A 26,613-nucleotide genomic window follows, 5' to 3' on the forward strand; every position below is an offset into this window, starting at 1 on the left:
TTCCAGATTTTTAAGTGTCTCTGGGAAGCATAAGTCTGAACACCTATTGTTAGTTATCATATAACTAGTAGAGGGTTAATTGATAGATAACTGACAGATTCTAGGATCCTGAGATAGCAAAGAAGTATCTGATAGGAAAGATACAGGGTGTGTATTCAGATGACTTGGATCAAATTCTTGGCTGCACTACTTTCTCTGAGCATTAGTTTACAAGTCTTTGAAAAGGTATTGATTATAAAGTCTGCCCTTCATATGTCATAAGGATATTATATAAAACTACGCTGAAATTAATAAATGCTACTTGTTCTTTAGTGCTTTGTGTGGGTCATAGAGACAAGAAGGCAAATAAACGGTGAGTGAAAAACAATATTAATTTTTGATCATTTTGCCCAAGAAGGGTCGGCAGGGCCCATTTTGGGGCTCAAAAGTACAAGAGAAATTTAAAATACAGTTTCTATAGGAAGTTTACACCTGGAGTGTATCATCTTTAATTTATCCATCCATCTAACCAAACTTCAGCAAATATTACCAAGCCCCTATCCCATGCCAGGTGTCTAAAGAGCAGAGACTCAGGAAAAAACTGTCATACACCTACCCCCCTAGTCTAGTTGTAGAAGTCCCAGAGTTATGGATTTTATTATCTTCATTCATCGACTTTTCCTCCATTCAACACTTTCAAACCACTGTTTCCCAAAATGTTCAGGCCCTGAATGAAGAGATCCTTCTCTGTCAAAAAACCTAAGGTTCCCTCAAGCCATGGAAGAGGTAATTTTTGTGAAAGAACTTAGAAAATTATCTGGCCAATTGTAAATTCTTAACACATGCATGCAAGTATTTATCATTTATTTATTTGGTGGGAGTGGCATGGCAAGTAGCATGAGTATCTGATATCTGGAGGGATATATGGCAAAGTGGTCGTAGGTATCCAGATTGAGAAATCATTAAAAACAAGCAATTGATCATTTTTATTTCAATGTCTCTTAAGGTGCCTACACAAAGGTTACAATAAAATTATCAAAATTAAATTAATTTTAATTACAGGAAAAATATCCAGTCCATACCACACATTGATCTTAGATGACTCTTCAAAACCCAATATGTGAACACAATGCATTACAATGTTACACAGTTTGAAGAACACTATTTTAGCATTTTTTCTTTGTCTGTCCTTTCACTTCTCATTACCTTCACCTAGTCACAAAACTCCATTTGAAAAAGTGACACAAAATGTTAATAAAGCCACATGATCACTGGAATGTTTTTTGTCTGCCTTTTGCATAATCAGAAATATTAGAAAGGGAACTATAGTAGGAATCAGGCAATTTCTGTGAGCTTGAGCAGGTCACTTAACCCCTCTAAATATCTGTAAAAATGACAGGACGTTTAACTTGCTTACCTACCCCATGAGGTTGTTGTGAAAATCAAATAAAATTATTCACAGGAAGGCTCTTTTTTTTTTTTTACCAAAAAGTGCCATACAAGTGTTGGATATTATTTTATTGTTAGTTTGATTGGTATCGTCTGTGCTCAGTCTGATATTTTGTTCAATGTGTATCGTCGTCATTGTACCCCTTTTAAAAGCTGCTCCATGGACTAGAAATAGATCTCCTTTTATTGATCGTTATATCTAACTGTCTAGTGGAAACGTAGTGCCATGTATGCTGGAGCTACCTCCGTCATGCCTAGGACAGAGTGGTGTAACCTTGTTATAAAGAGTGTCACTGCTCGCAGATTACCTGAGGACCCAGCCCTGTCTTCTGTCTGCAGGATGATTCATAGCGCCTGCTATAATGGGAGATTATAATGCTGCAATCAGAGAACAGAGCTCCCACTTGCATTACAGAGTAGGCCATACATAATTCTGTTCACAGGATGTACCATCTTCCCTTAATGGTCTGAATAATGTAGTAGCAGAACAACAGAAGAAAGTAATTTGGGAAATAAAACTAACCTGTTAGTAAGTGATGCATAACACTGATCGTTCCCAAGCTATTCTTTGTTCTCATTACATTTTTATCTTTCTAGGAGAGAAATTTACAGCAGTAATATGTATTTTATGTATGCAAGCTATATAACACCCTATAAAGAGTTTTTTATGAAATATACTTTAATCCCTAACACCTCTTAATAAAGTGGGAAGAGCATGGTCTCATTTTAATCTTATAGAAAGGGAGATACGTTTAAAAAATAGGTTAAAAACCTTGCTCAAGATTATATACCTCATTAGTAGTAATGGTGAATCAAACCCAGGCCTTTGATTCTGTGTTTCTGTTTTTATATTTCCCCAGCAGACATGCTCTAAAAGTTTATACAACACTGTGAACATTCTGGATGGTCATTAACTATACATCAGAGAGTTCTGATTTGAAATAGCCTTTCTCCACCAATGGTACAATCCTGAGCCAATTAAACACAATATCACACAAAAATAAAAACATCACCATAATTATTTTAAAAAATATTCTGTCAAAGGTAAAATTCCTGATTTTCGAGTTGGATATATATCAGTTCATTGACTAACGTATCAAAGTTGTTATCATCTGTTTCAGTTATTGTTTAATTACTCCTGTTCTGCAGGTGGTACAAAATGTACTCCTTTTATTTTAAGAGGGAGAGTTGCAGAAGATTAGCACTGAGCCCAAAGTACATTCTTCGTTTCCCCAGTGATAAAAAAGCCGCAGCCCTAAGGACAGTTCTGCCAGCTGAAGTAGCCAATTCAGCGAAAGGAGGAGGATTTTGTCTTCAAGTTTAGAGTCTTTATTATAGGTACTACTAAGGCAATCCCATTCATATTTATCTGTGAACTCTGTCCTTCCTTACGTGAGAGGGCAAAGCAGAGGCACTGCTTTTATGACGTCAGCGAAGTCTTTGCTAATGGCTATGCCCCATGCTTATGTAATATAAAGCAGTGCCAATGCTAGGGACATGGCAGAGAGGGTTGCTTTAAAATTGTAAAAGAAGTTTATGTGGAAAGGGTATTTTATGCATCAAGATACATTGTCCTTACTTTCACATTATGCTGCATTTACACAGCATAAGTAAGATGGAGATTTGGCAATTATCTAGCTAATGTGATCAATGTTAATGGACAATCTGGTTAATTTGGCTTTTAAAAGTAGATTCTTAGCAACAAGAAGTGAAATGCCAAGAGAGCTCTTAAATGAATTTTCTTTAATTTTTAAGGTAAATTGCAGTTCCTGATTTTATTTTCCAATTACCACATGATGATTTCAATAGTATAGTTGCAATAATAACAGTTTATTCTTAAGGAGTCCCTTGCATTCAATTAGTTCAAAGTGGATTTGGTTATACTTAGGTTATCAGTTTCCATCCAGCCTCATGAAATGAATATGAGCTGCAAACATTGGTAACTCTGATACTTTTATTATCCTTATTCTTCTCTGAATTCTAGTTGTAGTAATTTCTGATTTCTTTGACAAATTTCATTTACTCTGTGTGTATGTGTGTATGTATGCGTATACCCTGACAATTCTTCATACATTTAAAAGCATAAAATTTTTAATTCTTCTTACTCTCAGCTAGACTTGTCTTCTTTCACTGTTGACTATATTGCTTATTTTTGTCAAAATGTTCACTCACTCATTTAAGTGAATATTTATTAGACACATGCTAATTTTATGCAAAGCCCTGAACTAGGTTTTTGTTTGACTCACATGAAATTGCCAACATACAACCACTTTTGACCCATAAAAACCTCAATCTCATATGGTTCAATCTGATATATAAGAGATTACATGAGTATTAGGGGAAAATGGCTAGCGTGAAGAGGGAAGTTTTTTTGGACATAGTGACATTTAGAATTTGGCTTGGCATTATTAGATTTCAAGAGAGGTACAGTAAGGGCTGTTCCAGAACATAAATGGGATGTACAAGAGTATAGAAGTAGAAAAGTATATAATGTGTCAGAGACTGGCAAGTTGTTGAGTTGGCCTGATGCCTGCGTAGAGTGAGATACAAGCCTGAAAAGAAAGCCTAGAGTAAGTTCATGTGGGGCTTACACAACAACTGGTTAAGGAGGCTGGGCTTTTTCTATTGAGAAATGTGAACTCATGGAAGGATTCATATAAAGGGCATTAAATAATGGAGGCAATGCCCAGAATGGACCAGAGGTAGAAGATCACAGAGCAGGAGTCCAGGAGAAAGGTAGTAATGGCTCAGGTGAGAGTCGACTAAGTTGGGAGATGTCAATCCTGTGAAAGAACTGTCAGGCACTGATTACACAGGATGAACAAAAATCAACTGTGATTTTTCATATTGAGAATGATGCATGGGAAAATAGTGCTGTTTCACAGATGACTATGGCAGAAGGAGGAACTGGTTCCTGAGAAAAGATTATTCTTTTCAGAATAGAAAAGATAGAGGTGCAAGCAAATACATCCACATGGAAAGGTCTAACTCAGAGTGGAAGTCAGGAATGTAACAAGGGAGAAGAAAATTTAATCCATTCCAATGGATGTCACCAAACCAAGGGAGGAAACATACAAATAGAAAAGAATGCCAAAGACGGAAACCTGGATAATAACAACTTTGCAGGGTGAAAGGAGAGCTAGAAGATACAGAAGACATGAGGGAGACTTCCATTTCTGGGGCTAAGGCAGATCAATTTGTTGGGACTAATACCTCACTGAACTAGCGGTCTATATCAAATATAAAGAACTCCCACAACTGAAAATTCTGGATCCAATAATAATCTTTTAAAATCTTAAAGACATTAAAATAATAAAATAAAGAATTTTAAAATAAAGAATAAAATAAATAAAATAAAGAATTATGAGGCCTGTGAGGAAAATGGGGGCCCGGAGATTCAGTGCCATTGCCTTCAGGGCCTTTGCCAGTTTCTGCAAACTTGAACTTTGATTTTTGACATCAAGTCCCAGGGCTTGCTCAATGGGGAGAATCGAATAGGATCCCTCCCCACATTAAGCTGAGATTCCAAAGGGCCAGATCATTGTAGAAACGGTGACAAGAGGTAAACTCATGTACCATGACCACCCAAGATAACCCCAAGTGTCTGTGTTGGTGGTACCTACCTGCCAGAGGGGAATAAAATCTTTCACTTTGAAGTTATGTTTACAAAGTGGTCCTTGTGCCGATTTGCAGTCTGCATTCACATCATTTAAGTAGTTCAAAAAATATCAATCTGTGAATTTAGTTTAATTTTAATCTAAATTGGTCTTAGGCTAGTAATGCCTCTAGGATCCTGACAGAAGTATAAATGAAAATGCTTTCTGAAAGAAGGTACCTTCATTCAAGTTCTCAAAGATTCTCCACAAATAATGTTTCAAAGATACTATGCAGCCCACAGTCTAAAATCACAAAGCATGTAAGAAAACAAGTTATTATCCATGAGAAAAAGTGAAAAAAATAGCAGAAACAGAGACTTAAGACAGCAAATGAGAATTTTTAGCAAATAATTTACAATAATTATGTTGTAGAAGTTTAAATAAATAAAGGAAAAGTTGGCAAATACCTGCAGGGAATAGGAAACTAAAAAACTAGCATAGCAGATTTTTAAAAGAATCAAATATAACTTTTAGAAATAGAAATTGCAATAACAATTACTAACAACTAAATGGACAAACTCTTAAAACTCAACTACAAACAACACAATTAAAAAGATCTGAATAGGGCTTCCCTGGTGGCGCAGTGGTTGAGGGTCCGCCTGCCAATGCAGGGGACGCGGGTTCGTGCCCCGGTCCGGGAAGATCCCACATGCCGCGGAGCGGCTGTGCCTGTGAGCCATGGCCGCTGAGCCTGCGCGTCTGGAGCCTGTGCTCCGCGACGGGAGAGGCCACAGCGGTGAGAGGCCCGCGTACCGCAAAAAAAAAAAAAAAAAGATCTGAATAGAAACCTCACCAAAGAAGATATACAAGCGCTAAATAAACATATGAAAAGATGCTCAACACCATTTGTTATTAAGGAATTGCAAATTAAAACAACAATGAGATAATACTATATACCTATTAGAACGGACAAAATCCCAATCTAGCAATACTAAATGCTGGCTGTCTAGGATGTGGAACAACAGGAACTCTCATATATTGCTGGTGGGAATGCAACATAATACAGCCACTTTGAAGACAGTTTGACAGTTTCTTACAAAGCTAAACATAGTCTTACCATACAGTCCAGCAGCTGCACTCCTAGGTATTTCCCTAAATGGGTTGAAAACTTACGTCCACACAAAACCTGTATGCAAATGTTTATAGCAGCTTTATCTATAATTGCCAAAACTTGGAAGTGAACAAGATGTCCTTCAGTAGGTGAACAGATAAAAGTGTACTTCCATACAATGGAATATTATTCAAGGTTAAAAAGAAATGAGGTTTTATGTAGTGAAAAGACATGAAAGAATTTTAAATGCTTATTGCAAAGTGAAGGAAGTAAGTCTGAAATATGATATTTAGGAGAAGACAAAGTTGTGGAGACAGTAAAAAAATCAGTGATTGCCAGGGGCTCAAGGGTGGGGAGCGAGGAGGAGGGATAAATAGGTGGAGCATAAGGGATATGGGGGCAGTGAAACTATTCCTATACTACTGTAATGGAAGATACATGACATTATGCACTTGTCAGAACTCATAGAACTGCAAGACACGAAGGGTGAGTCCTAACATGAACTATGGACATAATCACTCAAAGTTCATAGTTTACATTAGGGTCACTTTTGGTGTGAACCCTAATGTAAACCATAGATTTTGACAAATGTATAATGACATGTATTCGCCATTATAGAATCATACAGAGTACTTTCACTGCCCTAAAATTCCTCTGTGCTATACCTATTCATTCCTTCCTCCCTGCTAACCCCTGGTAACCTCTGATCCTTTCACTGTCTCTATAGTATTTTTTCTTTTCCAGAATGTCATATAGTTGGAATTATATAGTACAGAGCCTTTACAGATTGGCTTCTTTCACTTAGTAATATGCATTTAAGTTTCTTCCATATCTTTTCACAGCATAAAACTCATTTCTTTTTGATGCTGAATAATATTCCATTGTCTGAATGTATCAGCATGTATTGATCCATTCACCTACTGAAGGACATCTTAGTTGCTTCCATGTCTTGGCAATTACAAATAAATCTGCTATAAACATTCATGTGCAGGTTTTTGTGTGGATGTAAGTTTTCAATTCATTTAGGTAAATATTAAGAAGCATGATTGCTGGATCGTATAGTAAGAGTATGTTTAGTTTTGTAAGAAACTGACAAACTGTCTTCCCAGTGTCTGTCAATTCCCACAAGCAATAAATGAGGTTTCTATTGCTCCACATCCTAGCCAGCATTTTGGGGTTTTTTTTGTTTGTTTTGGATTTTGGCCACTCTAATAGGTGTGCAGTAGTATCTCACTGTGGTTTTAATTTGCAATTCTCTCATGACATAGGCTGTGGAGCATCTTTTTATATGTGTATTTGCTATCTGAATATCTTCTTTGGTGAAGTTTCTGTTCAGGTTGTTTGCCATTTTAAAATCAGGTTGTTTTCTTAGTGTTGAATTTTAAGGTTTTTTATATATTTTGGATAAGTCAGATATGTGTTTTGCAAATATTTTCTCCCAGACTATGGATTGCCTTTTCATTTTCTTGACATTGTCTTTTGCAGAAAAGTGTCTTTTTCATTCATTTTAATGAAGTCCAACTTATCCATTCTCTCTGTCATGGATTGTATCTTTGGTGTTGTATCTAAAAGAACATCACCATACCCAAGGTCATCTAGGTTCTTTCTTCTGTTATCTTCTGGGAGTTTCTAACATCCTTTTTATCGGAGTTTAATTGGCATAGGAAAGAGAGAACAGATTAGAGACAATTTGGGGGTGCGGGGGGGGGAATGGCTAAGAGTTTTTCAAAAACGAAGGTGGGGAAAAAAGGTACTGGAGGAATAGAACCATTGACTATGCGCCCACTAAAAATTACATCTGTGCACGAATTAGGGGTGGAAAGTGAGGAGCTAAATTGTAGAGACTGTTTTTCTCTTTTCCTATTGCTTAATGATAATGAAAGAGTTTTAACATCTGGTCAGGGATCCATTCACTTTCTTTGAGGGTGTTGAGAGAAACTCCAGGGGAAAGAAAAAGGCAGGGTAATCCAGTCTAATCTCTTTGTCAACTGGAACTCCAGATAAATACACTAATAATATTTGCTAAAGGGAAGGGTTCTTATCATAGAAAGCCTTAGCACAATGTCCTTGCTAAGGATCACTTAGTAAATAAACCTAGAATCTAGATCTAGGATGCATGGTTCCCTGAAGAATCTCACATGACGTATACAACTCTCTGGAGTATAAAATGAAGATATTTCATGACTTAAGCACTCCTCATGCTGTATGAGGTAAACCTGCAAAACCTTATCTGAAACTTCATCTATTATTCTGGGTCAGAGAGAACATGTCTGATGTGGGGTAAAAGGACCCATGGAGCCACCTTTGATGTCCCAGCCTTCTGTCTGCTTTGTCCATGCCTCTTGATTGCCCATATCCTGCAGTTATTAGTAAAGTCTGTTACTGAACAAGCAGTCTTCAAGTGAGTCTGATTTGACAACGTGATCTTGTGTATTAGCCCACTCATATCAATAAAATCAGTAAAAAATTAATAAAAAGAGTTATAAAATTAAATGCATGGTGCCATAGAATGCTTTATTCATTGAGCCACGTTAGTAGACTCAGGTGAAATGAAATAGGCAGCAAATTGTTAGCCCTTAGAAATTATTTTGCAACATTCTAGGATCTATGAATATCTGTGTTAACTCTGTTATAAATCAATATACATGATATAACAACTTAAGAAAATACCCTAGAAAAAGATTGTAAGAACATATGCCAAAATATTATTAGTAGTTATCTATGGGTAGTGCCATATGCGGTAATACTTTTTTCTTTATCTATTTTCCCAAAATATTTTATAATTGCAGGCATATTTCTTGTCATAAATCATAAAAGGTAAACTTTAAAAACTATAATCAATCTTGTATGACGCAAATTTATTGCAACTATGTTACAAAGATACCCAGCAAAAAGACTGAACAGAAATACAGCATATGTTACCTAAGATTTTCTGGAAATTGTTGGGATTTGAATGATTTGTTCATATTTTTCAGTGTTTCTAAAATTTCTATAATGAGGATGAATTATCTTTGTAATAAAAAAAGCTAATTTTTGAGGGGAGTGTGCATTATGAAACAGATTTGAACAGAGTATTTCTCCCTTCATTCTGCTCCTTTTCAACCCAGTTATACCTATAAAATAACAGTTAATGTTTAATAGGCATAGAAAATGTTCAAAGCTTATAGATTTCAGCATTAATAATGAATTACCTCAAAGCCACCAATTTCCTTTTGTTCCTATCAGATTCTCTAAAAATGCTGTTGATTCTATAATCCTATATATAGTTATTTATTCCTACATATACATATTTTATTTTGGCTATTTGCAATGATGAAGAAATTAGTCTCAGGATTTAAAAACATATCTTCTTCATCGCCACCTTAACAATTAGCTTTTTATATGTTTTCTTTAACCATTGTGATCAGTATTGAAGAAATGTGACATTTCTGGTTTCCATCTTTATAAAAATATAAAGCAGAGTCTCCTCTCTTTCCTCTTCCATCATGCTCGTAGCACTACAGAAACTTTCTGAGAATAGTTAGTCCTCTGCTTATTTTTGTTTTCTTGCAAAGCAGTTTCAGAGAAATGGCCCAGGAATGAACTAAAATGTTCAGTCTAGTGCCAGAGCAAAAAGCATAGACTCAAGCACATGGAACCATACAGCTTTGCTCAGTTCCATGGATACAGACTAACCTTAGCTTGTATCTGCTTAAAAAGACAATGGAGGGCTTCCCTTGTGGCGCAGTGGTTGAGAGTCTGCCTGCTGATGCAGGAGACACGGGTTCGTGCCCCGGTCTGGGGGGATCCCACATGCCATGGAGCGGCTGGGCCGGTGAGCCATGGCCGCTGGGCCTGCGCATCCGGAGCCTGTGCTCCGCAGCAGGAGAGGCCACAGCAGTTAGAGGCCCGCGAACCGCAAAAAAAAAAAAATACAATGGAAGTACATAAATCCATCACTAATCTTTCACTCATTTACTAATTCATTTATTCAATCAATAATCCCTAGCAACAAGTATGGGGGCAGGATTCAGGGGCTGGATGACAGTGAGCAAGACCAACACAGCCTCTGATATTACTGAATCTTACATTTTAGTGGGAGAGGGGGAAATTAGATGAAGGTAGTCAAAAGGTACAAACTTCCAGTTATAAGATAAGTAAGTACTAGGGATATAATGTACGACATGATAAACATAATTAGGACTGTTGTACGTTATGTGTGAAAGCTGTTAAGAGAGTAAATCCTAAGAGTTCTCATCATAAGGAAAAAATATTTCTTTAATGTTGTATCTCTATGAGATGATGGATGTTCATTAAACCTATTGTGGTCATCATTTCATGATGTATGTAAGACACATCATTATGTTGTACACCTTAAACTTATACAGTGATATGTGCCAATTATATCTCAATAAAACTACAAAAAATAAAAGAAAATAATGAAAAAGTAATAATCACAAAATTAAGGATACATTTATAACCTGTGATGATGACTACAAAGGGTCTTATGGGAAAACAGTACAGGAGAACCTGATGTAAGCTGTAAAGTCCAGAAGGGCTTCTTTGGAAATGACATTTAACTAAGGCTGGAGGTATGCGTAGGAGCAGAGAGAATGTCTGAGTCAGAGGGAAGATAGTAGAAAGCCCTGAGAAAGGAAATGGTGTGGAGTGTTGGAGGGACCGTGGAAGGCCAGAGTAGTTGAACCAAGTAAGTAAAGGAGCCTGGAATGGAGGAGAGGCCAAGTGTCCAGGAACTCATAGATGTTGGAATTTTTATCCAAGATCAGTGAAGATTCATTCAAGGATGTTGATCACGGGAATAACCCTCCTGGAGAAATAAATAAAAATGAATGCCATCTTCATGTCCAAAGTAGCCTTATGTCAGGGTTGGAAACACTAGGTTCCATCTCTTTGAGGACATAACTGTATGTGGTCTATACAAACATCAGACATAAAGTTTGAGTCTATGGAATCAAGTACTTTTTATAATATGGTGGTTAAGACTTCAGGCTTTGAAATCAGACTGTCCTGCATCTGCCACTTCCTAAATGCATGACTCTAGGTGAGCTTCTAAACGTATACAATGGGAATAATAATTTGTTGTGAGAACTAAGTGAATAATGTATATGAAAGGTGAACACGGTGTCTGGTACATTATAAGTGATCAAAAATAATAGCTATTATTTCCTGACTCACTGCCGTAGGAAAAGAATAAAATCATCACACAGTGGACCTTAATGCTTCTTACATAAGCTAATGCTGGATACGTTTTTAGGGAGCTAAATTGTACTCAGTGTTTTCAGAGTAATAAGCCAAATACATTAACTGTTCTGAAAACAGATGAAGCCTGACTATTTTGACTAAATATATGGAGATAGAGTCTAGACTCTATCTGTTGATAGGACTTAGGGAAACATAATGAGAATCATCATGCCATAATAGAATAATACGCAAGGCTAAAACAAATCAGAAATTTCACAACATTGATGAAAAACAACTAATTTTATTGATGTCAGAAATATATTATTAGCTGAGTCTTCTTATGATCTTATGATCCTGTTTGTTTCATGTTGTAACAGCTTCCTAATAGTGTAATCAATTATGTCTTTCTGTTTTGCTACTGAAGCCTTTTCTTTCCTCCACCCATAGTTTAGTAAAATTATCAAGTGTCAGATAAAACTCTTTTTCTGTAGTTTTATAATATGCATTTGAAGCACTCATTCTTTGATGTTGTTGGGTATATAGATGAAAGGTCCTTAGAGGTACTCTTTATTCAAAGCCAGAGAACTATTTTCTATAGGATAGGTATTGACTATTTTGCCTGGTATCAAGCCCTGACTACAGATTTGCATAGTGTTAATGAAGCAATTCATGTTACCAGGAAAGCACCAATATTACTGGATAGTACACATGTAAATAAATATACAATGCCAGTGTGTTATATGGAAAGGAGAAAAGGACAAGCTATAAACTATTGGACTCTGTCCAGCCTGAGGACAGAGAACCAGATTAAATGTTAGAATTGTAGGGCTCCTGTTCATCCCCAGTAGTGTGGGAAGAAGTGATTGGACTTAACCAATGCTAAGACTGTCTTCATTTTATACTTCAGTTTTTAGAATCAGGGTGCAGTCCAGGGTCTGGAACACCAGACCAGACCGGAGCAAGTAAAACAAGTGAATCAGGTGAGCTGCATTAGGGCTAAGCTTGGAAACATTAGTATAGGGAGTATAGTGCAGGTTTGCAAATATCACTGATCACTACCCGTCCGTGGTTAATTTATCACTAGTCTTTGGTAAAATGAGAAAGAGAAAGACAATATAGTGAGTTTTTCATAGGATAAATTATTTAGGGGGTTTATTCTGAATTTGTGTCCTTCTGCTCTTACATAGCATAATGGTAGCAGAAGATGATTTTTAAAAAATTAATGGTCTTTACTTGGCAAAATAAAGAGTGGATTGGATTATATCGGTCTGCAAAATAGTTAAACATTGATATTTGTTTATTTAACGTGTCAAATCTAAAACTCTAGGATCCACTGGTATTGAGAACATGCAGTAATGGTCAGGAAGATAGGAAGTCAAACAGGCCGTTAAGCCAAAAATCTGGAATGCCCATGAAGTCAGATTGTTCAGATACATACATTGGAAGCACTAAAGGTTGGAACCTGGAGGCTCTGGTGCAGTTCAGGCCTACAGGCTTAGGCTAGGACAACAGGCAAAACATTTTATCAGCAATACAGCACCATCTTATCAGAGCAGACTCTGGCTCTAGTGCTTGCGTAGGACTCTGGGGCTGCTGTGCCAGGAGCAGATCTATTGCAGAGAGAGACGTGGGTTACAAGGTGCGGGGAAACTAAAATGGGCCTAAGTGACCAGGGAACTCTGGACACTCAGGACAGTTGCTTTTTACCAACTAGTGTAGAAGTCTCTATACTTTCGCAACTGATACGGCCTTGTAATTGACTGAATATCACCCCTATGTGTTTAGAATGGAGCATTCTCCCTTAAAAACCAGCAGGGAGAATGCCTGAGGGATTTCATAAGCTGGCACTACGATTTAGTATCAGCTCCTTTCCCAGACAGTTTTGGGAACCAGTCCTTAATGTTGAGCCTTACTTGTTTCCAAAGGAAGGTCTGGCTTGCGTTTGAACTAACTCCTGTGCTGGAGGATACCGTAGAAGCCAGTTTGATTCCATGATATTAGCCCTGTTCTTATTTACCTAACCATGGAGCTAAACTCCCAGACGGACTCTGCCTTTGTAAATCATGAAGAAGGCCAGCTCAGTTTCCCCATTCTCCTTCCTCTCCAGGTACTAACCATGCTAGGTTTGACCTCATGGTTAATAACAAATAATTTTTTCAATGAGTCTTGTTTTTCTTTATTTCTAGAGGAAAAAATAAAGGCACAGGAGAATATGATCTGTCCCAGAGCCATTGGGATATAGCAAGACAATAGACTCCAAGGCTCTCGAGTACCAATGTTTATACTGCCTCCCACCAAGATCATTTTTATATTTAACTCCTCACTTTTCCCAGAACTGTTCGCCCTGTAGGAGCCCTCTTTGAAATAAACCACTATAATTGTTCAACTCATGTCCTGAGAAAAATGCCCTTCTCTGTAGCAATAGGATAACATTCTAGAAATTGTACCTATAATCTTTAAAAAGGGAGCCAATGATACTAAATTTACAATCAAATCTCAAATGGTCCTTCATTGTTCTGTGATTGCTGGGTTGGAAACATTCATGGTCTCTTCAAGGAATTATAATGTAGTTATAATATACTTTAATATCCTCAAATAAAAAGTTTAATATCAATGCATTATAATTAAAATGCATTATTAGAGAATCTCTATTTGCTTTTGCTATATCTAACATTTTTAATTGGCAACATATTTCTATCTCTAATTGCTCTTTCTCAGAATTACTGTATGAGATGAATGAAAATTATACTTGTGTACATCATCCTTTTTTAATAGGAAAGGAATGGAAATTCAGATGACTTGTTTAGATCACATAAATGAAAGGAAAAAGCTGGGTGTGAGAGACTTCTGCTTCTGGCAATAAGACAACACTAGAAGACCTGAAAAATCCTAGACATGTTGGATAGTTGACTCAAAGAAAGAAATGAAGTCCCTAGGTTCCAGAAATGTAGTGGAAACAGAAGACTAGAGCACTAAGCTGCTGCTGTGAGCTGATGCTGCAGCAGGGTGTGGGGTGAGTGAGGACCTTGCTCTTGGTAAACTAGAAGTCTGGCTTTAATATACACAAGAGGACAGTAGACAAAGGATTGGGCCTGTTTCAGGCTGAATGTTTGTGTCCCCCTGAAATTCATATGTTGAAGGCTTATCCCCCAATATGATGGTATTTGGAGATGGGGTATTTGGAGATATTTATGGTTAGATGAGGTCAGGAGGGTAGGGCCTTAGTTTGATCAGATTAGTGTCCTTTTTTGTTTGTTTGTTTTGTTTTGTTTTGTTTTGCAGTACACGGGCCTCTCACTGCTGTGGCCTCTCCCATTGCGGAGCACAGGCTCTGGACGTGCAGGTGCAGGCTCAGTGGCCATGGCTCATGGGCCTAGCCGCTCCGCAGCATGTGGGATCTTCCCGGACCGGGGCACGAACCCGTGTCCCCTGCATCGGCAGGTGGACTCTCAACCACTGCGCCACCAGGGAAGCCCAGATTAGTGTCCTTTTAAGGAGAGACATCAGAGAGCTAGCTCACTGCCTCTCTCTCTCTCTCTCTCTCTCTCTCCCCCCCCTCCCCCCACCCCACCCCCTACTCTGCCATATGAGGACACAGCAAGAAGGTAGCCATCTGTAAGCCAGGAAGGGAACTCTCACCAGAACCTCATCATGCTGACACCCTGATCTTGTACTTCCAATCTCCCCAACTCTGAGAAAGTAAATTTCTGCTGTTTAAGCCCCCCAGTCTATGGCAGCCTGAGTAGACTAATACAGGGATCAAATAAGAAAGAAAGTTGGAACTACTTCCCACATAAAGCTGATATCCTGAAAAGACTGCATCATAAGTGAAAGGGTGGACTAAGAAATATATTTGTTCCCTAGCAAAGGGAGACAATAGATACATTCATATATGTTTCCACTTTGATTCTGGGTAGAGAAATCAAAACAGAAGTGTTACCTCTGCTAATTTAATACCACAAACCTGTGCCTCAAATAGATTTAGGGTTTGAACTTAGCCTATGCAAGAAGGTTCAACTCTCACCCCAGGTTGAGGAATTAATATAAAACTGGCCCTAGGCCAAAAGTACCCCAAGTTCCTGCCCCAAACCAAACACTCTAAAGAAACACTCCCACAATACAGGTCATATGGAGTTCTCATAGGAAAAAATAGTCATGCTAAAGAAGAGAGTTCATGATAAAAAAATTACAGGCCACACAAGGAAAACATTCACTATGAGTGAGAGTAAGCAAAAACAGCAGAATTATCACCCCAAAACTTGAGATAATAGAATGATAATCTGAAGCAGAATATAAATTATGTTTAAAATAATTAAGACATGAAAGAATTGAAACTCTAAGGAACAAGCAAATATGAAAAAATAGATACATTAGATAAAAGAATAAGAAAGAAAAACATAGATAATTGTATTTAAAACTGATGAGTGAACAGTAGATTAGATGTTTGAAGACTGGTGAACTGGCAGCTCTAACTAGGATCTCAAATAGAATGTAGCACTGGGAAATTATGAGATGGAAAAGGAAACAGATTCAGATTTAAGAAGCATGGAAGGTAGAAACAGAAGGTCCCCGTACACCTATTAGGAGTTCCAGAAGGACAGAATAGGAAAAAGGGGGAAGAAGCACTCTTGAAAGGCTGTGAGAATTTTCCAGAAATGAAGAAATACATGAATCCATAGAATCAAGAACCACATGATTTCCAAAAACAATTAAAAAAAAAAGAAATCTACACCTAAATACATTACAGTGTAGCTGTAGAACCTAAAATCTTAAAAGCAGCAACAAACAAGAGACACTTAACCAACAAAGGCACAAAAATTACACAAAAACAAAAATGTGTCAATAGCAAAAATACAGGTCAGAAAACAGTGGAATAATACATTCAAAGTGTTAAGGGAAAGTAACTATCAACTTATATTTGTATACTCAGCTAAATTGTTATTTGAGAATCTATTTCAAGCAAAGAACTAGAAAATTTTATCACAGACCTTGCTAAAAAGAACTACTAAATTATATACTTTATAAAGAAATCAATTGAGTTCATGCAGAAGCAGTGGGATAAAAGAAACAGTAATGAAAATTACATTCATGAACATGTGGATATATCTAAGCATCAGCAATGACAATAGTGACAAATTTAAGGATATAAAAACAAAGCAAAACAGAAATACTAGAAAACTATAGAATGCAACCCCCCCAAGTTTGAAGTTAAAGCATTCTAAGACCCTTTTAATTTTCAGAAGAGAGTAAATATTGACTGCGTTTAGATATTGCTATGTAAATAATTCATGTTAATAGTTTAAAGATATCACTAAAGGATGAGAAATAGAATGTATAACTTTTAAATCAGAGGCAGTGACAAAGAAAACTATCAATTAAGTAGACTCCTGAAAAGGATAAGAAGAAACAAAAAAATGTGCTAAATAGAATGCATATGGTGGAAGAAATCAATCCATGTATATCCATAATCATAATAAATGTAAATAAATTAAATTCACTTGTTAAAAGAAAGAGTGGGTTTTTAAAAAATCAGCTCCACTGCTTGTAAGAGATGCAGTTAAAATATGACATAAAAAAGCTGAAATTAGGAAAAGTCATTCTAGGAAAATGCTAACCAAAAGAAAGCTGGTATCACTGTAACATATCTGACAAAATAGTTTTTAAGTAAAATTTAAAATGTATATATTAGGGAAAAAAGCACACTATATAGTGATAAGGAACAAAAACACCAAGAAGATACAAAAATTCTAAACTTAAAAATAACCCTAAAATAATAAAAATAATTGACAAAATTACAACAAAAAGTTGACAAATACATAATCATATTGTAAGACTTTAATGCAATTATTTCTGTAATTCATAAATCAAGCAAATAAAAAATTGTAAAGATTTAGAATGTGTTTCAAGAAATTTAACAAGTTCCATCTAATATACTTATATAGAATTCTATATCCAACAGTTAAAGAACACACATTCTTTTTTTTTTTTGAATTTTATTTTATTTATACAGCAGGTTCTTCTTAGTCATCAATTTTATACACATCAGTGTATACACGTCAATCCCAATCGCCCAATTCATCACACCCCCACCCCACCCCCACCGCTTCCCCCCTTGGTGTCCATACGTTTGTCCTCTACATCTGTGTCTCAGTTTCTGCCCTGCAAACCAATTCATCTGTACCATTTTTCTAGGTTCCACATATATGCGTTAATATACGATATTTGTTTTTCTCTTTCTGACTTACTTCATTCTGTATGACAGTCTCTAGATTCATCCACGTCTCTACATATGACCCAATTTCGTTCCTTTTAATGGCTGAGTCATATTCCATTGTATATATGTACCACATCTTCTTTATCCATTCGTCTGTCAAAGGGCATTTAGGTTGCTTCCATGACCTGGCTATTGTAAGTAGTGCTGCAATGAACATTGGGGTGCATGTGTTTTTTTGAATCATGGTTTTCTCTGGGTATATGCCCAGTAGAAGAACACACATTCTTTTTAAACACTTATACATAATAATTTACAAAAATTGACCACATAATGGTTTCAAAACAAGTCTTAACAAACACCAGTGGATCTAGATTTCTAGATTTCTACATCATGCAGATATTTTAAATCTCAGTGCAGTAAAATGAAAAACAAATAGCCAAAAGACAGTCATCCTTCTCTGTTTAGAAATTTTAAAATGTACTTCTAAATAATTTATGGGTCAATGAAGAGACTGTTATGTCAAAACTTGTGTGTTGGGGCTAACACAGTCTTTTAACTCATTAATTGCATATATTTATATGTTTAACTCATTAATTGCATTATATTTTTATATTTAACTCACATATTATATTTAACTCATATAATTGCATTATATTTAACTCATTAATTGCATATATTAAGGGGAAAAGACTGAAAATAATTTTAGAACGTAGGGGAAAAAACACAAGTCAGCAGGCAACACAGGAAAGATGAGCTTTCCATTCTTTGTAAATGTGTGGTAGTGACTTACCCCTAATTGACAACTAAAGGCACTTGACCCATACCTACACTACTCAATGGTTAAACACTCAGGTTAGACTGCCTTCAAATTCTGGTTCTATCATTTATGAGCTATGTGGCTATGGGCACACTGACTTCCATTGGCCTCAGTTTTCTCATTTGTAAAATAGGAATCATAAAACATACGAAGCTCTCATCATCCTGGTATTTATTATCCAAGATTTTATAGGAAAATAAAATGTGTCATAATATGAAAGTATTGACTAATGAGTTACCTCTTCAACTGACCTCCCACTCAAGCACTTTGGCCCTTCCCATCAATGTAGGTCAGACTCTCACTGAGTGTACAAAACGTCTGCATTTTCAGATAACGGTAATAACCATTAGGAATCATAATGCAAATGACTGTAAAATCAAAATGCAAGTGGTACAAATGATGCAAGATTCATGATGTCAATAAAAGTGGAAAAATATTTGAATTACACACAAAGCCACAGACAAATAATTGGCAGAGTTAAAAACATGTTAACCCTCCATGGGGGGAAAAAAAATTAACCAGAACAATAATATGATAGGTATTTCAAAGAAGAATAATTTTGGTATCAAAGTTCTGAGGAAATTCATGAAAAACTAAAATAATTTTGCAAAATCAACCCTCTTTACGATCATGCTGAAATATAAAGTGAAGAATATTGTATTATGCAATCATGTAATTTTCTTGGAAAAATATGCCTTTCCCCCAAAAAACCCATTTGAATTATTCTTCCTTAGTTTTAAGAATTAGTGCAAACTTACAGTTATAATATATATGTGTTGTTGACGAAAGATAACTAAACGTTTGTCATAATGTTAATCATTTTTAAAGATAATATTCTAATCATTTCCCCCCTGTAATTTGCCATGAAATCATAAATTCCACTTCAACTGAGATCTTTTAACTGGTTTTTCCCAGCATCAATTATATTTTGATAAGAAGGACCTCATGAACCTACAAAGGAGGTTATTGTGAACCTTAATTAAGATAATTTATGTAATTACAATGTGCCTGGCCTATAGTAAGCATTCAATAAATATTAGTAATTAACTATCCTGTGCTAAGTCATCAAAAACTTTAAAGACCTCCATGCAGACTCTCAATGTACTTTTTCAACATTGTTGCCCAATATTGTCCTTCATAAACTTCAGATCTTGTCCAAACTAAACTCTTCTCCATCTTCCACACATCAACACAGTCCATCTCATATTCTTTCTTTGCCCCGAATATCTTTTCCCAAAATCTGCACATCTAGATTTTTCAAGGTTCAGCTTAAACACAACTTCTTGCAAAAGTTCTTTGCTAGCACTCCACTTGGAAACAATCTCTTCTTCCTTTGGATTATGTATTCTCATAGTAAAATGTATACCTCTGGGGTGGCACTTACCACATTTTCTCAAAAGGGGTTATTGATGTCTCGATTCCCTTACTCGACTGCAGTCTCTATTAAGAGCAGGTCCCATGTTTGAGTTATTTTATTCTCATAGCACCTTGAACTTTGATTGGCACATTATATCCATTCATCTACCCATTCATCCACAGACATTTATGGAATGCCAAAAATAGTCAGTTTTTAATTACTGTGTATTCATTGAGTGAATGAATTCAAGATAGAGCAGTTTATTAAGTGAGCATAATAGGAAATTTTCTTTTGGTACTTGCCTGCAAGATCTCTTCCCAATCTTTTCTACACTATGAGAACATACAGTATCCTGGATATGTATCGTTCCAGAGATGCACTTGAGGGAGTAGCATGTGTATTCATTACATCACATATAACCTTTTCAGGTTTACAATCAATCTTGCTTGGAAGCCTGGTGTCATTTAAAAAGTACAGCAGTGTGCTGGAAGGAGAGACGATCTGAGCTGAGTACAGTCTGTGAATCCAAATACCCTATTTAAAAGTCCAAATATGAAGAAAGAGGATGTACTAAACACAAAATTTTCCTTCCAAGTGATTCAAAAGGGATGGTACATTGAAGCTTTGTTGGGTTTCGATGCATTGATTTTCTCACTACCTATTTTTCTCAGGTTTGTCAGGTACTTAAGAGTCTATTTCACGTTGCCGGTAGACTCCTTTTCCCATGCTTCTTAAAACTATTTATGATTAAATCACCCACATTGCTTCCAGGCTCTAATGATTCTCCTCCTGCTAAACCTGGTTTTTTTCTTTACTTTATTCTGTTTCTCACATCTTTATTTTCCATTACACTGCTTGTTTTCGGTATCCCCATCAATTTTTCTGTTTTTTGAGTCTGTACATTTTCATATTTGTTCATCTATTTGTTTATTCATACAGTTACTGGGCACCTTCCAGCATCAAAGAGTGCTCTGGTCAGAGTCAGTGTCCCTGTGCTTAGGGAGATTGCAGTCTAAAGTGGTGATGGGAGACTGGGGAATGTAATTTCACATGACATAACGAGGAAGCACAGGGTACCACTGTGCATTTAATTGTGTAGGCATCTCTACCAAAATGCTGAAGAAGTACATTAATTATGGAGTAAATTTGATAGCTAAGAATTCTTAGAAAAATTGGTATTAGACTGGGATTTTAAGTCAACGATTGGTGAAAAGAGGAATTCCAGGTATACCAAGTAGAATAGCAAAGGCAGCAGGGATGTCAATTGCAAACAGGCTTAGATGGACATTATTTCTCAGTGTTGTCTATGGACCAACTGCATCAGAATCATCTAGAATGCTTAAAAAATATATGGACCTTGCCTTTAAATATATTGACCTGGAGTCTCTGAAAGTAGGTAAAATCTGTCTGTAGCAAGCACCTTGGATTATGTATAGGCATGGCAAAGTTGGAAAGCATTATATAGAGTAAGGGAGCACTTATCTCTATACTACACAATTTAGCTGGGCACTTGACTGCCTAAAGACTATTTTCCCCAGCTTCTCTTGCAGTTCTGTGTGTCCATGACTTTAGATTCTGAACGATGGATGCTAATGGAAGTGATATGTGTATCTTTGGAGAAATGTTCTAAAGAGACAGTATGCCTTTCTTATTTTTTTTTTTAGATTTTTTTAACATCGTTATTGGAGTATAATTGCTTTACAATGGTGTGTTAGTTTCTTCCTTATAATAAAGTGAATCAGCTATACATATACATATATCCCCATATCTCCTCCCTCTTGTGTCTCCCTCCCACCCTCCCTATCCCACCCTTCTAGGTGGTCACAAAGCACCGAGCTTATCTCCCTGTGCTATGTGGCTGCTTCCCACTAGCTATCTATTTTACATTTGGTAGTGTATATATGTCCATGCCACTCTCTCACTTCATCCCAGCTTATCCTTCCCCCTCCCTGTGTCCTCAAGTCCGTTCTCTATGTCTACATCTTTATTCCTGTCCTGCCCTTCCTTCCTGCTGATAGAATGTGGATGAAATGGCTGAGACACTGGCAGCTGACATAGACCATGAGATAAATTTGGGAATGGAAACATACATGACATAAGAACAAGATAGAATGCTCTGGGGAATTGAAACAATGGAAGCCATTCTGGACTGAACTATCCCCAACTTCTTAGACTTGAATGAAAAATATACTTCTGTCTTATTTAAGCCAATGCTCTTGGGAGGGTTTTAGCATCATAGTCCTAACTAATACTCTACTGCAATCTGCAAATCCTCCTTCCTTCCTAATGGTGTTCAAGTGATTAGTTTTTGCTGCTCCTCGAGGCATATAACACTGTTGACCGCTCCTCTTCTTTCAAATACTCTCTCCTTTGGACTTCCGTGACACCATATCACCTGGGTTTTTATCCAAACTCTCCTCTGCCTCTATTTATTCCTTAAATCATAGCTCTCAACCATGGCTGTATATTGCAATCACCTGGGAAGTTTTGAAAGAATGTGGTGCCTAGGCCAGAGATTCTGATTTAATTGGTGTGGCGTGGGGTCCTGGCATCACGATTCTTTATAAGCTTCCTAGTGACTCTAGCATGCAGCCATGGTTCACAGACACTGCCTTCAGTACTGCTGGACCTAAGGCCATTGTAGACTCTAAACTCTTATTTTCTGCTTTGCACGTTCACCCAGACCAATCTCATCTGCTCCTAGTTTCAGTAAGCATCTACATACTGATGACTTTCAAACTGATATCTTCTAGACCTCTCTCTTGAACTTCAGACCCATATATGTTACAGCCAATTGGACAGCTCCAATAGATATGCCATTGACAACTCATGATTATTGCATGCAATTTTAATTATTTCTTCACCCTCCCCTAAATATTCTTGTTCCTCTTCCTGTGTTTACTATCTGTGTGAATAGTTATAAGAGTTAGAAATTTCAGCTTCCTCCCCTCTTCCCCTCATTCTCTTAGTGACTCTATATAATCAATTGTTAACACTTAATTTCTACATTTTAATGTCTCTCACCTTCATTCACTTCTCTCCATCTCCACTGCCATTTCCTGGTTAAAGCTACTATTATTTCTTGCCTATACTGGTTTCTCTACGGAGTCTTGCCCCCTTCCAATCCTTCTCTGCAAAGCAGCTGGAGTGAACATTTTAAAACACACACCCAATCATGACACCTCTTTGCTTAGAACCCTTCAGGGGTTCTAAGGGTTCCATCCCTTTGCTTTGGCATGGAAGCCAAATGTCTTTGCCTGGACCTCCAGATCCTTCATGATATACCCCTGCCTTACCTCTCTGAACTCACGGCTCATTATTCCTTTCCACCCTTATGCTGCCGTATAGGTATAGGGGATTGTTGGTAGTTTCCTAAATTCTGTGCCCACCCCCCAGTTGTACTAAAACGTCCTGCTTTCTTAGCTGATTGACCAAATAGTTCCTAAACTTCCCTGGATGCAAGGAACTGTGTCTTTATTGCCACTTGTTTATGTAGGCTTTTACACAACGTCTGGGGTATAGTTGACTCTACAACAAATATTATTGCCTACCTTCTATGTTCTAAATGTCATGGAGCTTACACTGTGGTGGACTCAATTAATATTTATGGGATGAAAAAGATTATTATTTTATATATAGGCTTGGAGAAGTTTGATAATTTACCAAGCATCACAGGAAAAAAAAAAAAAAAAGTGACCAAGGCTATGTTTGAGCCAGGTTTGCTGGCTCCAGATCTCATGCTCTTCCCACACTAACATGTACAACTTCTAAACAAAGATGATTTGTGAAGAGACTATAATAAATATGCCATTTAAAGCAAACCCCTCTAGTACTTTGAAGTATTTTCTAGCTTGTCATGGATTTCCTGTTTTTTCTAATTAGTCTGTGACCACTAACTTGCTTATAAAACAGCATTCTGAGGTTGTGTTCATCTAAAAGCAAAACAGTTGGTCAATTAAACCAATTTGGTAAAAAAGAAATAAATTTCTTGGAGGGACACCAGTTTTCTTTTTAAATAGTTAATTTGGCATCAATGTGGGCATAGCCTTACACTCCAGGAATGTTTTTACCTCTTTCCATTTGGACTTGGAATTTAAAAGTGTGGCTTTTCTTGTGCTTTGCTTCCTCAAATTACACAAAAGATGAACTATAGGTCACCAGGACAGGCAGCTATAGGAACTAGATAAGTAAAGCAAGCAAGTGGAGATGGTTCTGTGTAATAAATACAACAGCATATACATGATGATAAATGTATGTTGTGGTGATTTTGAAAAGAAATGCAAGACAATGTGGATGGAGGGAAGAGATGAGTGCAGAAATGGTTGACCAAAAAGAAAGAAAGAAAGGAAGACCATATTCTGGGGAAGAGATCAGATGAAATAGAAAAATTTCAGTGGATTCTACGTATGCTCAGTTCAGGATAAAGAGAAAACCTTATCTTGGGGTGGCAAGGTGACTACAGCAACCATCTTGAACTGGAGCCTGGGACTGAGTATATTCACTCTGCAAGGAATTTCCTCTACAGGTGGAGGAGAAGCAGAGGAAAGGGTAGAAAAATCCACTCCTAAGTGGAATGAGTCATGTATGAAGCTCATTCTCAAACTTCCATGAAAGCTGTTTGCCCCAGAGTCACACCATTGGTGGTGACCATCAATATCTGGGAGAACAGCAACCCCAGATCAAGAAGGCATCATTGTCCTTTAGCACAGGGGCTGAGGGGTAGACCGAACCTAGATGCTTCCCAGAGGTCTCCTTTACCTAGAGGCAAGGCCTCAGAAATCTGAAAGGTAAAATGAAATATCTACATGGACTTATCAAAAAAATCATTTTTTTCTTTTAGCCAAATGGGTTTGGTTTTCTGACACTTTCAATCGAAAAAGCTAGGGCTTTTTCAGTTGCCTCTAAAACTTATAAAAGATTGTTCAATCTTGCTCAAAACAAGAGAAACAAATTGAAATGGAAAGACATGCCATTTTTCAACTATAAGATTAACAAATCCAGGCATTCAATAGCATGCTATGTTGGACCTGCTGTGAGGAAGTAGGTACCCTTATACATTACTGATGAAGTATAAGGTGTTTGCAATGTTTACAAAGGGCAATGTGGGACTATTTGTTACAATTAAAAATGTGTGAACTTTTGCCCCAGCAAATCCACTTCTAGACATTTATTCTATTAATATATTTTCACATCTGAAAAACATCATGTGATGAAGATATTCATTACAGTATTGTTTGTAACAATAAGAGATATGAATCAACCTCTTGAGAAATATGAATCAGCCCATCAAGAGGTTAAATAAAGTATAGCACATCCATATGGTGGAACACTATAAAGATGTTTTTAAAAATTCTAGAATTTTTATTTTGACGTGTTATATTTCTAAGGTACGTTGTTTTGCCAATCAATTAATTTTATGCTATTGCTTCTGTAAAAAAGGAAGAATATATATTCATATATATGTAAATCTCTGGAAGGATATGCATGAAGCTAATGAGTCATTACATATTTGAGGAGCAGGCATGGGAATTTAGCAGATGGGGGACAAGGTTAGAAGGGAGAATTTTTTTTACTGAATATTCCTTTATTCTTTTTATTTTGGAGCCATATAAATATATTACTTATTCAAAACTTCGGTAACTTCCTTTTAAAGAAAATAATAGCATCCTAGCTAATTCATCGGAACAAGGATGTGTGTAGAGACTCTGGCACTGAACTGTTGATGATATATATTGTCCTATCAGGCTTCTTCCACTTTCTAGAATTTCTGGTCTATTGCAGTTCTGAACGATCAGGGCTGCAGTGCCCAAAAGAAATATTCCTTGATTAAGATGGCACCTACAGGACAAACAGAGAATTTTTTGTTACTTTGTTCCCCTTTTAAAGGGAGAAGAGTTTAGAACATATGCTTGGGGTTTCTCTTTGCTGTTTCTAGAAATAAAATTTTGATAATTACTGATGTAAGCACTGCAAACAAAGCCACTTTATAGAGAGCAGATGGAGATGGCAGTGTGCTGAAGAAGAAAATATACCTGGATTCTGATGCTCTCCTTGTCACTCATGCCAAAAGTCCCTAACCTCTTCAAGCCTTAGTTTCCTCGCTTGTAGATAATATTACCATCTTTATAAACGTGTTGCATTTAAAGCTCGCACCTGCTACAGGTCAGTGATGTCCAACCCCTAAAACAATCTCAGGTCCCCCAAACTCACTCCAACAGGAACTGAGCTCAACCAAGACCACGTCAAACAAAGAAAAACTTTCTAGAATAAAGAACCAGAACGGCCAGATTATCTCATTAAGGCACTCTAAGACATAATTTGGGTAATATTCTAGTTATCACTATTGTGTTTCCCATTTTCTGCATTTACAGTGGAGTTTTTAATCATAATTATATTGTCCTTTCTCTGTCAGTGAATAGTCTGGGTATTTCTTGAGGGTGATTGATGTTATGATTTACTATAAATTGCTATAATATTTTATGTACAGTAAATATAATTATTCACTATAAATTACTATAATTTATTATTCACTATAAATTACTATAATTCTTGGGAGGAGCCAAGCCTAGATCTGACCAAGAATGCATATGACCTAGATATCCTAGATGTGAAAATTAGGTTGCCTTCCTCTAGCAAGGGAATGAGTGATTTTAGATTTTTCTGTAGATATGAGCATTTCTTAAGATGTATATATGGGAAGAAGGATAAGTATGGACATGCTGCATACCCATTTCAGTACTCATTCATTTTCCTTTTTGTTGTACAACTCCAATCTTCCTCAAGATAGGCATAACCCTAATCTCTGAACCTTAACCCTAAACTTCAATCCATATAGTGTGAGTAAAGTTGACTCTATCTCTGGCTCAAAAAGAAAAATTGACTCAGACCTGGACCATCAGAACACTGTAA

The sequence above is a fragment of the Grampus griseus genome, assembly GCF_964374135.1.
Source record: "Grampus griseus genome assembly, chromosome: 9".
NCBI classification, from domain to species: Eukaryota; Metazoa; Chordata; class Mammalia; order Artiodactyla; family Delphinidae; genus Grampus; species Grampus griseus.